The sequence below is a fragment of the Hyaena hyaena genome, unplaced genomic scaffold (assembly GCF_003009895.1).
Source record: "Hyaena hyaena isolate Hyena2069 unplaced genomic scaffold, ASM300989v1 scaffold_11, whole genome shotgun sequence".
NCBI lineage: Eukaryota > Metazoa > Chordata > Mammalia > Carnivora > Hyaenidae > Hyaena > Hyaena hyaena.
This window is the reverse complement of record NW_024080643.1, coordinates 5,186,379-5,201,586: the sequence shown is the minus strand read 5'-3', so window position 1 is coordinate 5,201,586 and position 15,208 is coordinate 5,186,379. Positions and strand designations below refer to the sequence as shown.

General features: G+C 50.4%; 1 protein-coding gene across 1 annotated transcript in view; it reads right to left on the bottom strand.

Moving 5' to 3' along the window:
* SPATA13 (spermatogenesis associated 13) overlaps positions 1–14,223 on the bottom strand; it is a 145,230-nt gene extending 131,007 nt beyond the window's left edge. Inside the window, exon 1 of the mRNA XM_039255458.1 lies at positions 14,121–14,223. The gene's annotated coding sequence lies outside the window, so the exon portion shown is untranslated. The remainder of the gene's footprint in view (positions 1–14,120) is intronic.
* Between the last annotated feature and the right edge of the window lie 985 nt (positions 14,224–15,208).

Here is a 15,208-nt window from a genome sequence, read left to right as displayed (position 1 = left end):
ATGAAATAAGTAACTTCACCAGCCCCTACGCATTGAGGAAACTGAATTTGCAATTTCAAAATTACAAAAAAAAAAAAAAAAAATCTCAGGCTCAGAGTCTCACTGACTCTACTAAATGTTTAAAAAGGAATTAACACCAATTCTACATGATTTTTTCCAGGAAATAGAAGAGGAGGAAATATATCTCTACTCTTAGTTTCATGAAACCAAAACCAGATAAAGATAGTGCTCCTCCACACACAAAAACACAACTACAGACCAATATCCCTCATGAATATAGACACAAGGATTATTAACAAAACAGAACTCAGCAATATATAAAAATATATAAAAATAATTATGCACATGAACAAGTGGGGCTTTTATGCATTTGGGTTTATTCCAGGAATCCAGGAGTTTTTCAATATTTGAAAATTAATCAACATAATTCACCACATTAGCAGACTTTTTAAAAAGTCACATGATCACATCAACTGGCACAGAAAAAGCATATGGTAAAATTCAATACCCATTATCATTTTTAAAAATCCCAAAAAACAGGAATAGAGAGGAACTTCTTCAACCTGATAAAGAGCATCAAACAGAAACCTACAGCCAACAGTGAAAGACAGAATGCTTTTCTCCTGGGATCAGAAACAAGAGGCAAGTGCTCCAACCATTCTCTTATTCAACACAGTACTAGAAGTTCTACCCAGCGCAATAAGGTGAAAAGGAAATAAATGGCATGTACGTGGACTGGAAATGCAGAAATTAAACCATCCCTGTTTGCAGATGATGTAACTGTCTTCACAGACATATTCCCAACAATTCCTTGGGAGTCCAAGGAATCTACAAAAAATTCCTAGAACTAATGAATGAGTTCTTCAAAGTTGCAGGATACCATACACCAGAGGTTGCAGGATAAACATCCCAACATACCAAACCTATATACCAACAATGAACACATTGACATCAAAAGAAAAAAATACAATACCACAATATACCTTGATGATACGTATTAGGCTAAGTGAAATAAGTCAGAGAAAGACAAACATGATTTCACTCATATGTGATGTCTAACAACAACAAAATAAACAAAACAAAAACAAACACATAGAAACAGAGAATAGTTTGGTGGGTACCACAAGGGAAGGGGGTTGAGGTGTGCAAAATGGGCCAAGGAGGTCAAATGTATGGTGATGGATGGTAACTAGACTTTAAGCAGTGATCACTTCAAACTATAACATTGTATACTTGAAACGTATGGAATATTATACACTAATTTTATCTCAATAAAAAACACAATACTATTTACAATCACTCAAAAAATGAAATACTTAGGTATAAACCTAAATCATGAATAGGAATTACAGGCTGAAGACTAGATATGAGGATGAAATTAATGGAAAGACACACTGTGTTTATTGATCAGAAGACTCAACACTAAAGACGCTGATTCTCCCAAAATTCCAGCAAGATTTTTCTGTAGATATGAGATTACTCTAAAATTTATATAGAAAGGGAAAAGAGCTAGGAGCGCTGAAACAATTTTGAAAAAGAATAAAGTGAGAAGAATCAGTCCATCCAATTTCAAATCTCATAGCTATCTATACAAATCAAGACTGATATCGGCTGAGATACAGACACACAGCTCAGCGGACAGAAATGAGAACTCAGAGAAGGACCAACATAAATATGCCCAATGATTTTTGATACAGCTGCAAAGCAAGTAAATGGAAGAGAAGTAGTCTTTTCAACAAAAAAGTGCCGGAGTGATTAGACATCCACAGACGGGGAGAAAAAATAGAAAAGAAACAAAACAAAAAAACACCAACATCATGACCTAAATCTCATACCCTATACAAAAACTCAAAAGGATCATAAACTTAAATTTAATATGTAAAACCATAAAACTTTAAAAAAAAAAAAAAAAGAGAGAGAGAAGAAAATCTTCAAGATCTAGGGCCAGGCAAAGAGTTGTTATTCTTAGACTTGACAGGAAAAGCATGATCCATAAAAGGGAAAACAAATCAAGAAATTGGACCTCATCAAAAAAACAACCAAAAAACTTTTGTTCTGCAAAGGACCTGTTCTAAACCTAAAAGGACAAACAAGTCAGGGAACATATGTGTAAGCCACAGTCTAAAGGAAGACTGATATCTTCAGAGAATTACACTGAGAAAAGCAAACCCAAATATACTCCGTCCCAATTTTATAACATTTTTTAAATGACAGAATTATATGGAGGATAAACCAGTGGCTGCTAGAGGTAACAGCTGAGTGGGGACAGGAGGGAAGCGGGTGTGGCCACGGGAGGACCTGAGGGAATGTCTGTATCTTGACTGTGTCAATATCAATATCCTCGTCGTGAAGCTGCTCAGCAGTATGTAAATATCACTGTACTACATCGTGCCTGTGATTCTACAATCACCTCAAAATGGAAAGTTCCATTGAAAACGTTAATAAACAGGAATTCAAAACTTCACGAATGCAATCATGTAGTGCCTTCACTCTCAAATCCCCGCTCTCTTCTTCACCAAACGCGTGCCTCTTCTGTGTCAGACGTTCACTTTCAGGAACGTCTCCGGCTAACAAAAACAGTCTATACGCCGCCGTCTTCCACACAACAAACCACCAGGATTTCGGGCTGCCCTTTTCTCGAATGTTCCCTGATGGATGTAGACAGGTTCGGCAGGAGAGCCGAGGGCCGATACCACGGGTCTGTGTGAAGTCCAGGAGAGCCCACCCAGGCGTGCACCCGCAGGCAGGTGTGGCCGCCCGCCGGGTGGGCTGTGGGGGATGCTCGGCCCTCCCTAAACCACTTCCTTTGAAACCACTCACCTAAGCCTTGTAGCATTTCCACTGTTACCTGCATGCCGCTGTGGAGGAAGGAAGGTGCACCGGGGTCAGAAGCCCACACACATCAGACCCCTCGGTGAGAGCCAGCCTTCCCGACACCCGTCCGCCACCCGTCCGCCACGTGGAAGGTGTAGATGCTATCAGATCTGCCCTGAGGGTTCAGAGACGAGGGTCACTAACGTCACATCCTGCTTCAACCTCTGGCCAAATGGCGGCGCTGAAAACATGAGGCGGCCGATGAGCAATGCTTCCCAAGTGCGGCTGCACGCGGGTGACACAAGCAGCACTTCCCTGGGGCTCTGAAGCCATCCCGATCTCCGGGTGAGCAGTTAGTGAGCGGGCGGTCCTGACAACAAATCCGGATTTCTCGCTCCTCTGAGGGGACAGCTACTGGATGCTCCCGACGGGGAAACAGCCTCCCAACTAAAAACCCACGCGGAGTGTGTTCCAAAGCGAACTGTGTCCGAATCCTGCAGTGATGAGTTTAGACAAGGAGAGAAAGATCCATAACCAGGCATGTGTTCCCTGCGTGACCCAGTTTTCTTTGTATCCTTTTAGTTTATTTATTTTGAGAGAGCGAGCACGTGCATGTGTGCTCCCACGCAGGGGAGGAGCTGAGCGAGGGAGAGAGAATCCCAAGCAGGCACTGCGCTCAGAGGGGAGCCCGATGACCAGAGCGGACATCTGAAGTCCGACACTTACCTGACGGAGCCCCCAGGTTCTCTCTAAATAATCGCATAAAAAACAACAACAACAACAAAAAAAACCCAAAAACACCACTCTTCTGTTTGGAAGGAAACAGTATTAAAAACACATGCTCTCAAGAGTCTTGCAGGTTTTTTATATCTTCTCTCACTACCGACTAAAGTGTTTTCCAGGTCTTTCCAGGTCTTTCCAGGTGACCTGGAAGTACACACAGAGAAGGTGGCTGTCCCAGTTCAGCCTGACAAGGGGCTGGGAACCATCCTGCCGACCCAGGTCCCCTTTCACAAGGTTCTTTACCCCAGACTGATCTGCACAGATACGCACTATCTTGGTCTCAGAGGAAAAAGTGTTCCAAGTGACACAAAGCATTCTTAAAACTCTGCACCGCGTACAGGGTGAGCCCTGGCCTCCACAGAGACAGCTTTCCAGGAAAGCCTAGAAAACAGTACAGGCCTGCAGACAGTAGGCCACTTCCTTCTTCCCTTACAGATGCTCCACCCCAGAGGGAAGGAAAAACGAAGAGCTTGCTAGTGTCTGCCCATAAAAATGAAAAAAGGGTACTAAGCTCCTACAGCACGAAAAACGCAATCATCTACTTGAACAATTCCAATTCGGTAGTCCAGCATGCCCTGAAATTTAATAAACCACCCTGCCTTAGAATAATGGTCGCATGGGGTTTGATTTAATTAATCTCAGCAGGCTTGAACACAGCCCCCAGGAAGTCAATGTGATAAACTCCCTTCCGATGTGCTAGAATGAAACTGTGAGTTAGCCACGCTGTCAGTCCGACGTAGATTTAGGTTGTGGTGGGAATTTTATTTATAAGCTTTGACCTATCCACCTTACCATGAGCACTGACCTTGTAAAGCTAGATTGTTCTTGCTTCTGGGTACCACCTGAAGGCTTCCGGGTCAGCATCCATTCAGGGTGAGCACCACGGATGAGGAGTCAGATCAGAAATAGAGATTAGGAGGGGAACCTGGGCTCAGTTGAGCGTCCAAGTCTTGGCTTGGGTTCAGGTCATGATCTCACAGTTCACGGGTTTGAGACCCATGTTGGGCTCTGCGCTAACAGCACGAGGCCTGCTTGGGATTCTCAGGAGGGAAGGGGAAGGGGAAGGGGAAGGGGAAGGGGAAGGGGAAGGGGAGGGGAGGGGAGGGGAGGGGAGGGAGATCAATCGATCAGGAAAAGCAGAAAGAGTTCTTGCTTCCTCCTATGAGGGGATTCTGCTCTGTTAGAAAGCAGGCAGACAGCATTCTCTGAGCCCTGGGTATTTTATCTCATTTTGAGTGGAGTTAAGAGAAGCACGGCTGATCTTCCTTGCGGAAACCCAGAGAGCAGAAGCAAGCACGCATACCCTCTCCCTCTTCCTGAGCCCCACTGCCCTGGATGAAGATTCTAGCTCAGAAAGAAAATCCCAGAGGAAGGTGACCTTCATCATTCTCCTCCCATCCAAGAGTGAGATCCAATGAGGAAAGGAGAGACCCAGGGGGAAGGAGGCGAAGCCCCGCCCATATTACAACTGACAGCTGTTGTGGGTGTACGTACACTCAGCCCAGTGCCTCACCGTGGCCTCAACTGCATCTACGTGTATGCGTGAATGGTCCCTATGTCATGGAGCAGAACATTGTCATGATCCACAAGCCAGGCAGACGCACAGACCCTTGGCCAGGTGCATGGCATTTCAAAAGCTGGGTCTGGGGACCCTGTCGGCCTCCACACGGCTCAACAATGAACACGGCTGTTTATACTGATGCCGGCTGGTATGACCTAACCCAGTCAGCCGATTCCACAGGCTGCAGGTTTATACATCACTCTTCTTGCCCGCACCTTGCCATGACCTATGGCTGGTCGCGAAAAAGGCCAAGAGTCTAAGACTGGAACTTTATGTAATTAGAAGCTCACTGCATGTCACATGGGCACATGAGAGACATCATTGTGGTTCCATCATGCACAGCCCCTACACACACACACACACACACACACACACACACACACACATGCACACCATGGATCGTGGCCAGGGACTAGAGCTGGCCCATACGGTAACATACTGGAGCCTTCTCTAGAAAGCATAGGATGTGACAGTTCTGGAAGAGTGGCCTGAGGACACAGAGAGAGTCGAAATGGATTTGGTGAAACAAGTAGGATCTTTGGTAAGATGAGCCAAGCAACCGCTGGGGAGTTTAGGTTTGTTTTAGAAAAGTCAAAGGTAGCAAAGAGGAGAAAAGAGGGCCCACGGATTTTAAAAACGTGCCATTTTAAAGAATATTCTGCCTACTTTTCCTGGTGTATTTTGGAGTGTTACCCTACACTGTCTGAAACCTAAATGTACTTCTGACTGTCCTCCTTTTAAATACATAATTCTTTTGACTATAACTAAAGCTGGCGATATTAATATATCCCCACCTTCTTTACTGTTTTCAATGAGGGCTTGGGGGATGTTATTTCAGAAGGATCCATGAAACATTTAAGCAAGGGTGAGTCCTTTGAAGGCCTGTATTTCTAAAGCCTATTCAGTCCGTGGGCCACTGGAGTAATAATGTTAAGACCACACAATGGAGACTAGTCTTTACCATAATACTGAGCTACTTGTGTGCTGGCCATACAAAAGTCTCCCCGGTGGTAGATTTTCACTTAGTAATCAGGCAGCAGAACAATTATAGTGAATCAATTATTTCCATCTGCAACACACGCTTCAATGTCCCAGGGCCGATTTACCAGTAAATACTGATTACTTGCATGTCCTGCTCAGAAAACAAAACCAAACCCACAATCTCACTCCTCCGTAGAAACAGAACAAATATCTACACTCGAGATTAGGAATTCACCCACTTCTCCTTTCTTTATTTAGTGTGGCCATCCTACTGGGAGTGATTCTGGACTAAAAGATATTGCAGGGGTGCCCGGGTGGCTCAGTCAGTTAAGCAACCGACTTCAGCTCAGATCATGGTCTCACGGTTGGTAGGTTCGAGCCCCGCTTGGGGCTCTGTGCTGACAGCTCAGAGCCTGGAACCTGCTTCAGATTCTGTGTCTCCCCCTCTCTCTGCCCCACCCCCACTCACACTCTGTCTCTCAAAAAATGACTAAACATTAAAAAAATTTTTTTTAAAAAAAAGGTATTACAAACCCACAAACTTGAGCCACATCACAGATTTCATTTGGAGGGTACTAACTGTGGACCGCTTACTCAACCTCCAGGTCTCCAGCAAACTACATTTTAATAACTTGTCGGGATATATTAGAATAATTGTTGCATGGGGTTTGGCTTAATTAATCTCAGCAGGGCTCAAGGAAGGCCCATGAAGTCAACATGAAAAATGTCCTTCAGATATTCTATTATTGAAAGCTAAGGCGCTATGTGGCCAAAAAAGACAGGTAGAGAGAAGGCTGCAGCTATAAATCAAAACCGAAATACTTTACACACCCTGATAGAGAGAGAAAGACATGTTTGTCCCGCCACAGTAGGAAAAGAAGGAACAGACACATTTGCTAGCTTGGGGGGTTTGGTGCAAAGCAGATGTTCATCAATAGTTGTAGAATTAGGGGCTCCTGGGTGGCTTAGTCGGTTGGGCGTCCGACTTTCACTTAGGTCATGATCTCGCGATTCGTGGGTTCAAGCCCCGCGTCGGGCTCTGTGCTGACTGCCAGCTCAGAGCCTGGAGCCTGTTTCTGTCTGTGACTCCCTCTCTCTCTGACCCTCCCCTGCTCACGCTGTCTCTCTCTCTCTCCTGGAAATAAATAAAACATTTAAAAAAAAAATAGTTGTAGAATTAATAAAACAACCAATGAAGGCTGAATTAATATGTGTGATAAGACAAGGAATACAAGCAATTATACAACCTTTCAAGCAAGGGTTAGAAACACATCATTTGTAACATAATGGCATTTGGATCCTAGAAAACAGATCAGGAGCCCAAAAGAGACCAAGTCTGCAGATTGACTGCAGCTTTGAAAACTGGCATTTGGGTACAAATGATATATTAGAGCGGATACAGAATAAACTGGGTTCAGATCCCAACCCAGTGGCTTGCCACCTTGGGAAGGCATCACCTCGGTGTGTTTCAGTCGCTGTATCTGAAAAACATAGACAATAATGGTGCCCGACCCTTAAGTAATTCCCATCCGTGTTGTAAAGCATCGCTACTTCATGATTGTAGAATCTGGATGGATTCCAAAAATTCAACTTTTTCCAGACAGAGATGGGAAAATGGTGCCCGGTGCTGGGAAGGCTGGGGGGGGAGGGCGTGCTGTGTTTACAGCATGACCCCTGTATCCTTACAAAGAGGGGGGTTTAGAGAATTCGATGTGGAGATCCGCAGCACTGGGCTGTCACCTCTCAACTCTGAGAACAAAAGACAGGACCGCCAAGAGATCGCCAAACCAACACGCGTTCAACAACAAATGAGTATGCATCATCCAACAACTCCAACCACTCCCCTTCTCCCCTGCCATGAAACGTCAGAGCCTCGATCAGCGGGTGTATACCAAGCACGTCCCACGCGCAGACACTCTGCTAAGCAAGAATGGACCCACTTTATCCTCACAGCAGCCCGTCAACCGTGGCTCCCACACGTCACTGCACAAGGGAAGCTTCTAAGAATTCCAATGCCTAGATCACACCCAAGACCAATCACAATAGTTGGGGGTGGGAAGAGGCATGACTTTTTTTAAAAGGCCCCAGGGTAATTCCAAGGTGCATCAAGGTTTGAAATGCTCACCTAAGGGCCTAAGGGCCGGGTACTGCTACTGCCTACATTTGTCAGATAAGGCAACTGAGGCACCGACATTTTAATGTCTTCCCAAGGTCACACAGCAGGCAAGCAGCAGAGTTGGGATCTCAACTCCGTTGATCTGACTATTGCCAAACACTTAAGAAATCATGTCAGGTAGAGAGGTATTAAAGAAATAATATAAATGACTAGTGTGCAATGAAATGAAGTGGGGGGGAGGGGCGAAGAAATTGCGAGGACGTACACACACTGGGCAAAGAAATGCAGGATATGAGGATGGCTGTTGACTTGACGAAAACCCTATGCGGTCCGGCCAGGCCCAGAGCTACCTTCTTCTGAAACAACTATTGTGGAGCCGTGAAGATTCACAACTTAGGACCTCTAGAAAGCACGTGTTCTAGAACAATCGTTCTCAAACTCTGGCCTTCTCAGTAGGTCCGACTGACAGCCCTAGAATCTGCTCTTCTAACAAATCCCCAAGTGAGGCAGAATCCCTGTTTATTTTTTTTTTAATATTTTTATTTATTTCTAGGAGAGAGAGAGAGACAGCGTGAGCAGGGGAGGGTCAGAGAGAGAGGGAGTCACAGACTGAAATAGGCTCCAGGCTCTGAGCTGGCAGTCAGCACAGAGCCCGACGCGGGGCTCGAACCCACGAACCGCGAGATCATGACCTAAGCGAAAGTCGGACGCTTAACCAACAAAGCCACCCAGGCGCGCCCATAATCCATGTTTAGATGCACCATCACAGTCACAACTGAGCAGCTGGGGGCCACAGCCAAGCAGAGGGTTTGAGAGTTCCCAGGGCCGCTGAGCTGAGCTGAGGTCTGTCGCCCCACATCCGCTTATTCAGTCTGGCTGAATCTATCTTAATGCCTCCTTCCGTCAGGTCCATCCCCAGCTGTTCACCCCATTCACCCCAGGCTGTAGTGAACTCCTCCTCCAGGAAGCCTCCCTGGATCCTAGACCTTTCATGCGCTCCCTGAAAACTCTGCACATAAAGTGGTCACGACACCTGCTATGAGTTTTAAGACCTTCCTTTCACCCATCTACCTCTCCCACTGGACAGGAGGGTGAGCGCCCTCGAGGACAGGGGCCGTTTCCCAGGACCCTTGCCATCTTCGGCATCCAGCCCAAGTCCTGGAACATAAAAGGTGCCCATAAGTGCGCACCTGTGAGCACACCATCCCACCAGGAAGGCTGGAAACGGAGCAAAGTTCTGAAGTAGAAGCTGGTTTTCTCGTAGCTACAGACGGTCCCAATGTCTACACCGGCGTGTGTCAAAGTACACGGGTAAGCTGTTCTTAGGACTGAGGGCTCATTCATTTCCCTATCGTAGGTGGTGGGTAAGGACTAGAGCCTGACCTCAGAAATCCATTTAATGTGACCGAACTGTACTTTTAACACTCCAGTACGAGACGCCTCACCGCTTAGATCATACGGAACGATCATCTCTATGAACGACTGTGATCAAAGTTCCGGTGCCAGGAACACGTCTCCTTCCTGGCCTCCTGCCCTTCTGTTTTAAGACAATAAGATCTTGGACGCGCCGCCCCCCCCCAATGCACCTGTTCCCAGGTTCCCACTTCCTCCCCCACCAGCACGGCCCAGGCTGCCCATTTCATACCCACATTCCCCAAGGTTGGCCTGCTGGTCTCAGGGAGCCATCTCTCGCATGACGGGATGTTAATGGGGGCCGGGGGGTTGGGGGGGGAGGCTGGCTGCCCCCTTCTTCCAGATCAGCCGTGCCGAGTCCTCCCAGGTCTCCCCAAGCTGGCTGACCCCAGAGAGTGAGGACAGGCGCAGGGGAAGGGTCCGGCCCAGAGCTGCCAGGCAAGCGCGGGAGAGATCTTCAGCCAGGCACACGGTCCCCGAAATTACAATGTTGAGTTCTCCTTGCTCCCACAATGTCACAGAGCGGTCCTCCTGCGGGGAAACTGACCAAGAAGTCAGGTCCCTTAAGGTCCTGGTGAGATGAGGGGACAGTCCCATGTCTGGGCCACTTGAACACTGCGGCCACAGAAGGGGGCGTCACCTGTGTCCACAACTGCGGGTGCTCTGACCGCAGCAGACCGCCACCGCCAGGTATTAGAGACATTCGCGATTCTCTTCTCCTTGCTGACGACGCCACAGCTCCCGGTGCCTCTCATGCGGTGAGAAAGCACCGTGTGCACCCGACGAGAGGCAGAGAAGTTCCGGGGCCTTCCACTCTCGTGTTACATCTGCAGCTCAGCAAGCGGGAACCATTAGCGTGTAAAAGCGTCTGCGACACCGTGGACACCGTGCTGCCCGAGGGAGTGACAGGCCGCAGAGCACATGGCAACAGACGGCTGTATTTCCTGAGCCAGGCGGCCCTGTGCTCCGGTCTCACTCTTGTCACTTACTACGGGGTTCGGGCCACGACAACATCCCTGACCTCCGTTTTCTCAACCGTGAAAGGGGAGCCGGAGAACCCAACATGCTCTTCAGCTGTGACGGGCCTCACGTGAACCACAGAACATGGACGGCAACTGGGGGGACCATTCCCTTGATTCTCCCCAGGATGGACCTAACCACCCTTCTCATTCGAGAAGCATCAGAGGGAAGTTAATTACATACAACGTGCACCTTAGGGCATGAGGGCTTAATTCCAGCAAGAGAGACTGACATGGAATGAGCTGAGCTGAGCACTATGGGTAAACAATCCCCTCCAGGTTTCCTGTAGGTTCCTGGGGAAGACAGGAAGGAGCTGGGAACCGGGAGGGCATGGGTGCAAGTCCCAGTCCAAGGGATGGGGGGTAGGGGGCGGCGGTGTCAGAGCTGACACAGAAACAGAAACTAACCGTTCCCACAGGCTCTCCCCCTTGGCTTCTGTTTCATTCGAGGGGCAGGGATGAAGGAAATCATGTGAGCACTTTGCACCTAATGCATTTCTCTCTGCAAATGGAAAATACAATTAAGCATTACAGTTACTGATCTTCAAACTGCCATGTATTACATGCTTGCCTCTAGAAAGCGGTGTACATTTGATGTTCCCCCTCAGTGTTTTGAAAAGAACAAAATTACTTCTTTCTAAAACATCTGAATTTATACTTCCGTGATTTTATGATCCCACGTATGCCATTACATATCTCAAAAGCAAACATGTTTGAGGGTTTAGCTTTCAGACCACACACACACACACGCACGCACACACAACCCCTGACAATTTCTATTCTAAATGAGTCTTTCCAAAGCCTCTTAGCTCAGGAAAGGAAGAGGAAAGAAGGTTCATTGTTTTCAGTAGCAAGCGGAGAGGTCAGCCCACCAAGCTGCAGGGCCAGGCACGGAGAGCCTTGGACCAGAGGTCAACTGATCTGCCATCTGAAGCCCGTGCTACTGTCCTGCTGCTGTCCCTGGACGCGTCACTTTATTCCTCTGGGCCCCAGTCTCCTCACCTGTGGAATGTAAGTTCCCTTCCTGCCACCGAAGGATAAAACTTTACCTCCAACGCTGCGTAACTGAGGAACTAGAAATGTTTGCCTCCAACCCTCAGGAAGGCGGAGACCAGCAAGACAATATTTGAACAAGGCTTTAAGGTTATATAATGAAATCGAAATAAACAAGACTCAAAATCACAGAGCTGTCAGCCACTCTAGAGGCCTGGCCAGCCAGGTGAAGTGAAACTGAACTCTCCATGCACAGGAGACGGTTGGCAACGGTCCCTTCTTTCTTCTAGCGTTCCTATGGCTAAGGGGCTAGGGTGTTCTCAGGAGGCAGGCTGAAAGCGAGCTTGAACCGACAGTCAGCCTGGGCAGTGTCCCCACTCTTTCGGAAGGACATTAGGCATCAGGTTTACCCCACACACTGCTCTGCAGGTAGAGAGATTAAGCCCTCACCTGTTATAAATTACAGACTAAATAAAAAGTGCACATAATAACCTCATTTCCAAAGCCAAATCCCAGCCCATGTCTGAGTTCAAAGGTTCCTGCCGCACAGAGGCTGGTGAGAAGGGCTGCACCACCACCTGGCCATGAGAAATTGGGCCTGTTACTTCTCTCTGCCTCTCTTGTCTCATCTGTAAAATGGGGATAGTAATAATATCTATGTTCCAAGGATGAGAGGGGGATTTATGAGTTACTACTGCATGTAAATCCCTCAGAAGAGTTCCTGGCTCATGTTAAATGTTTGATAAGTGCTACCTAACATGCTCACTGATAGCAATGTTAACACAATTCCAGAACTATGCCTATGATACCAGAGCAGATGGGAAGGTCCCGGGGAGATACAGCTGCTCCCTACCTCCACCTCCTGACCCTTTCAGGGGGTCTGAAAGAAAGAGGTCTGGGAGGTAACAGACGGCTGATTGGAAAAGAGGAAAAGGAACCTGCGGACGGTGATGGCGTAGAAAAATCACAACCAAAGGCACTGAAAGGAGGTGAGCTGTGAAAGCAACAGCAGGCCGTGCTGGGAAAGCACTTGCCAAGGCGAAGCAGGTAAAAGGCAAGAAAGCACCATGTGGGAGACACTCGTGATACCGAATCAAGACGCCCGCACATGCGTAGCACAAATAAAAAAGTGGAGAATCCAACTGGGTGGATGGAAGATGGCAAATGGGGGAGGGGGGGCGGGGGAGGTAGATGAAAATCACAATATGGTATAAGAAACAGTCGCATAAAACTCTTAAGGGTGTGGGGGTAGAGAACAAGGCTCAGGAGCACAAGATGTGCATAATTAACAGACGCCAGAACAATGGGGTGAGGAGGTTTGCAAACTGGGGGACCTGAAGAAAAAAGGTGCATTTGTTAAGAAAGGTGGAAAAATAAAATGGAGTGAGATTTCTGTGCCCGTTGGCAAAGGAGAGAGCAGAGAACAGGGAACACTTGAAGGGGGGGGTTGTAGGGAAGAAAACACCAGGCAACACCGAAAACGAGGTGAGGTGCAGAGAAAACCGGGGCGTGGGGCGTTGGTTTTGATTTTGGATAGCCTTGGCCATAAATGCTAAGTAACTTCAAATTGCCGTTCTATTATTCACACTACCATCCAATGCTGGGAAGCAATTAGCCCGGAGAGTTCTTGTTTGCTTTGGTTTGGTTTGCTTTTTCGCGCTTGGAGGGAGGGGAAATTTGCTCAGGCTCTGCAACTTTGCACAGTCGGACGGGTGGCCCGCCAGCACAGGTCACCCGGGTTCCCCCCGCCGCGGGCAGCGGCGCCCGCCGGGTTCTACCTTCCTGGGGCTGGTATGCAAATTCCCGCACCGCGTCAGCCGCAAACGCAACCGCACCGACGCGAGCAACTGCCTCCGATTCAGAGATCGCCGACGCCGGGTCCCACCGGCCCTACTAGTGAAATGAGACCCAGCTGCGACCCAGGGAGAACCCTGCCTTCAAAACCAAGTTCTCCGACCGCATCCCCGGCGGGGCCGCCGCTGCAGCAGCGCTGGGCAGGGGGCTCGCCGCACCGGTCACGGGCCGGAGGGAGCGGAGCCGAGCAGGGAGTGCCGGCCGCCCCGGGCTCCCCGAACCTTCGTCCGCCCTCCGCGCGCAACCCCGCAGGCCAGGCCCGGCGGGTCCGCAGCGCGAGGTAAAGTTTCGGGGGGGGTCCCCGAAAGGGTCGTGCAGGAGACGGCCTCTCCCAGGAGCACCGCCTGCACGCGCTCGCCCCGGGCCAACGCCGCCGGCGAGCCCGGGGAGCGCCGAGCAGCCGCTGCAGGGCACCCAACAGGTGGGCAGCCCGGGCGGCCCCGCGGACGGAGCGGGGCGGCCGCGGGCTACGGAAGCCGTCGCCTGGGGCTACCTCCTCTCCCGAGGCTCCCAGCTAACAGCCCCGGCCGCCCGCCCCGCGCCCCGCGCCCACCCCGCGGAGCCGCACGCCCGGGTGCAGCCTCACCTCGCGTCCCCGCGGACACAGGGCCGGTCCCGGTCCCGCCGAGCTGCGAGCACGCCGGGCTCTCCGGGAGCCTCTGCACCCGTGCGCTGCCTCCGGGCTGGCGGCGGGCGGGGCTGCCCCGGGAGAAAGCGCGCTGCCGAATCCCGCCCGCGCCGCGGCCGCCCGGCTCCCCGGGCCACGCCCCCAGCGCGCCCGGCCACGCCCCCAGCCCGGCTCTCCCTCTACGCGCGCGCGGCCCGGCGTTCGCCCCAACCCAAGCCACGCCCCCGGCCGGCCCTGAGCACGCCTCCCCCGCCGCGCTCCGTCCACTCTCAGGCCACGCCCCCGAGCTGGCTCTCCGTCCACGCCTCCGGCCCTGCCACGCCCCCGCCCCACAACTCCACCCTCCCAGGCCACGCCCCCCTCCCAGCGCCCCGGGCAAAAGCCACCGTTGCCTACCGCCCGGCTGCCCCCACCATCCTCCCAGCCATTCCCAACCCCCCACCGCATCCCCCCTCCCCCCATCAGGGTATGCCCCGCCCAGACACGCCCCCGGCCCTGCTACACTTCTCCGCGACCCCAGCTCTTCTTGCTCTCAGCTACACACCCCCAGCCCGGCTCCTTTCCAGCCACCCCCAGCGACTCCCCCAAATCACTGCCCCAGCCTTTCCCAGGGCCCGAGGGGCCGCCGCGTCGCCTGGGCAACCTCCCCTCCCCCGCCCCCGGCCCCCTCGCCCCACCTCTGCCTGGGCGCGGAGTTCACTGTAGGCGCAGGCATCGTGGCCGCGGGCGTTCCGAGCCCGGGAAACACTAGGTGAGGATGTTTAAACCTACTCTCTCCCCCAGGAACCAGGGCAAGACTTGGGTGAACCGTTCGGTGAACCCACTCGGAGCAATACCCCCTTTGTCCGCGCGGCTCACGGGCTGATCGTTAATTCGCAGGAAGACCACAGAGGCGAAGCCGACCCTCCGGTGCTCGGATGTGGACCCCAAACATTCTGGGCATGTTTCCATGCCACTGATGAAACTTGGGTAAACATACTCTTCTGAAAACTGCCAGTCTTTAGGTGATTCATCTGAATGGTTACTATGAGCCAGCCCTACTGTAA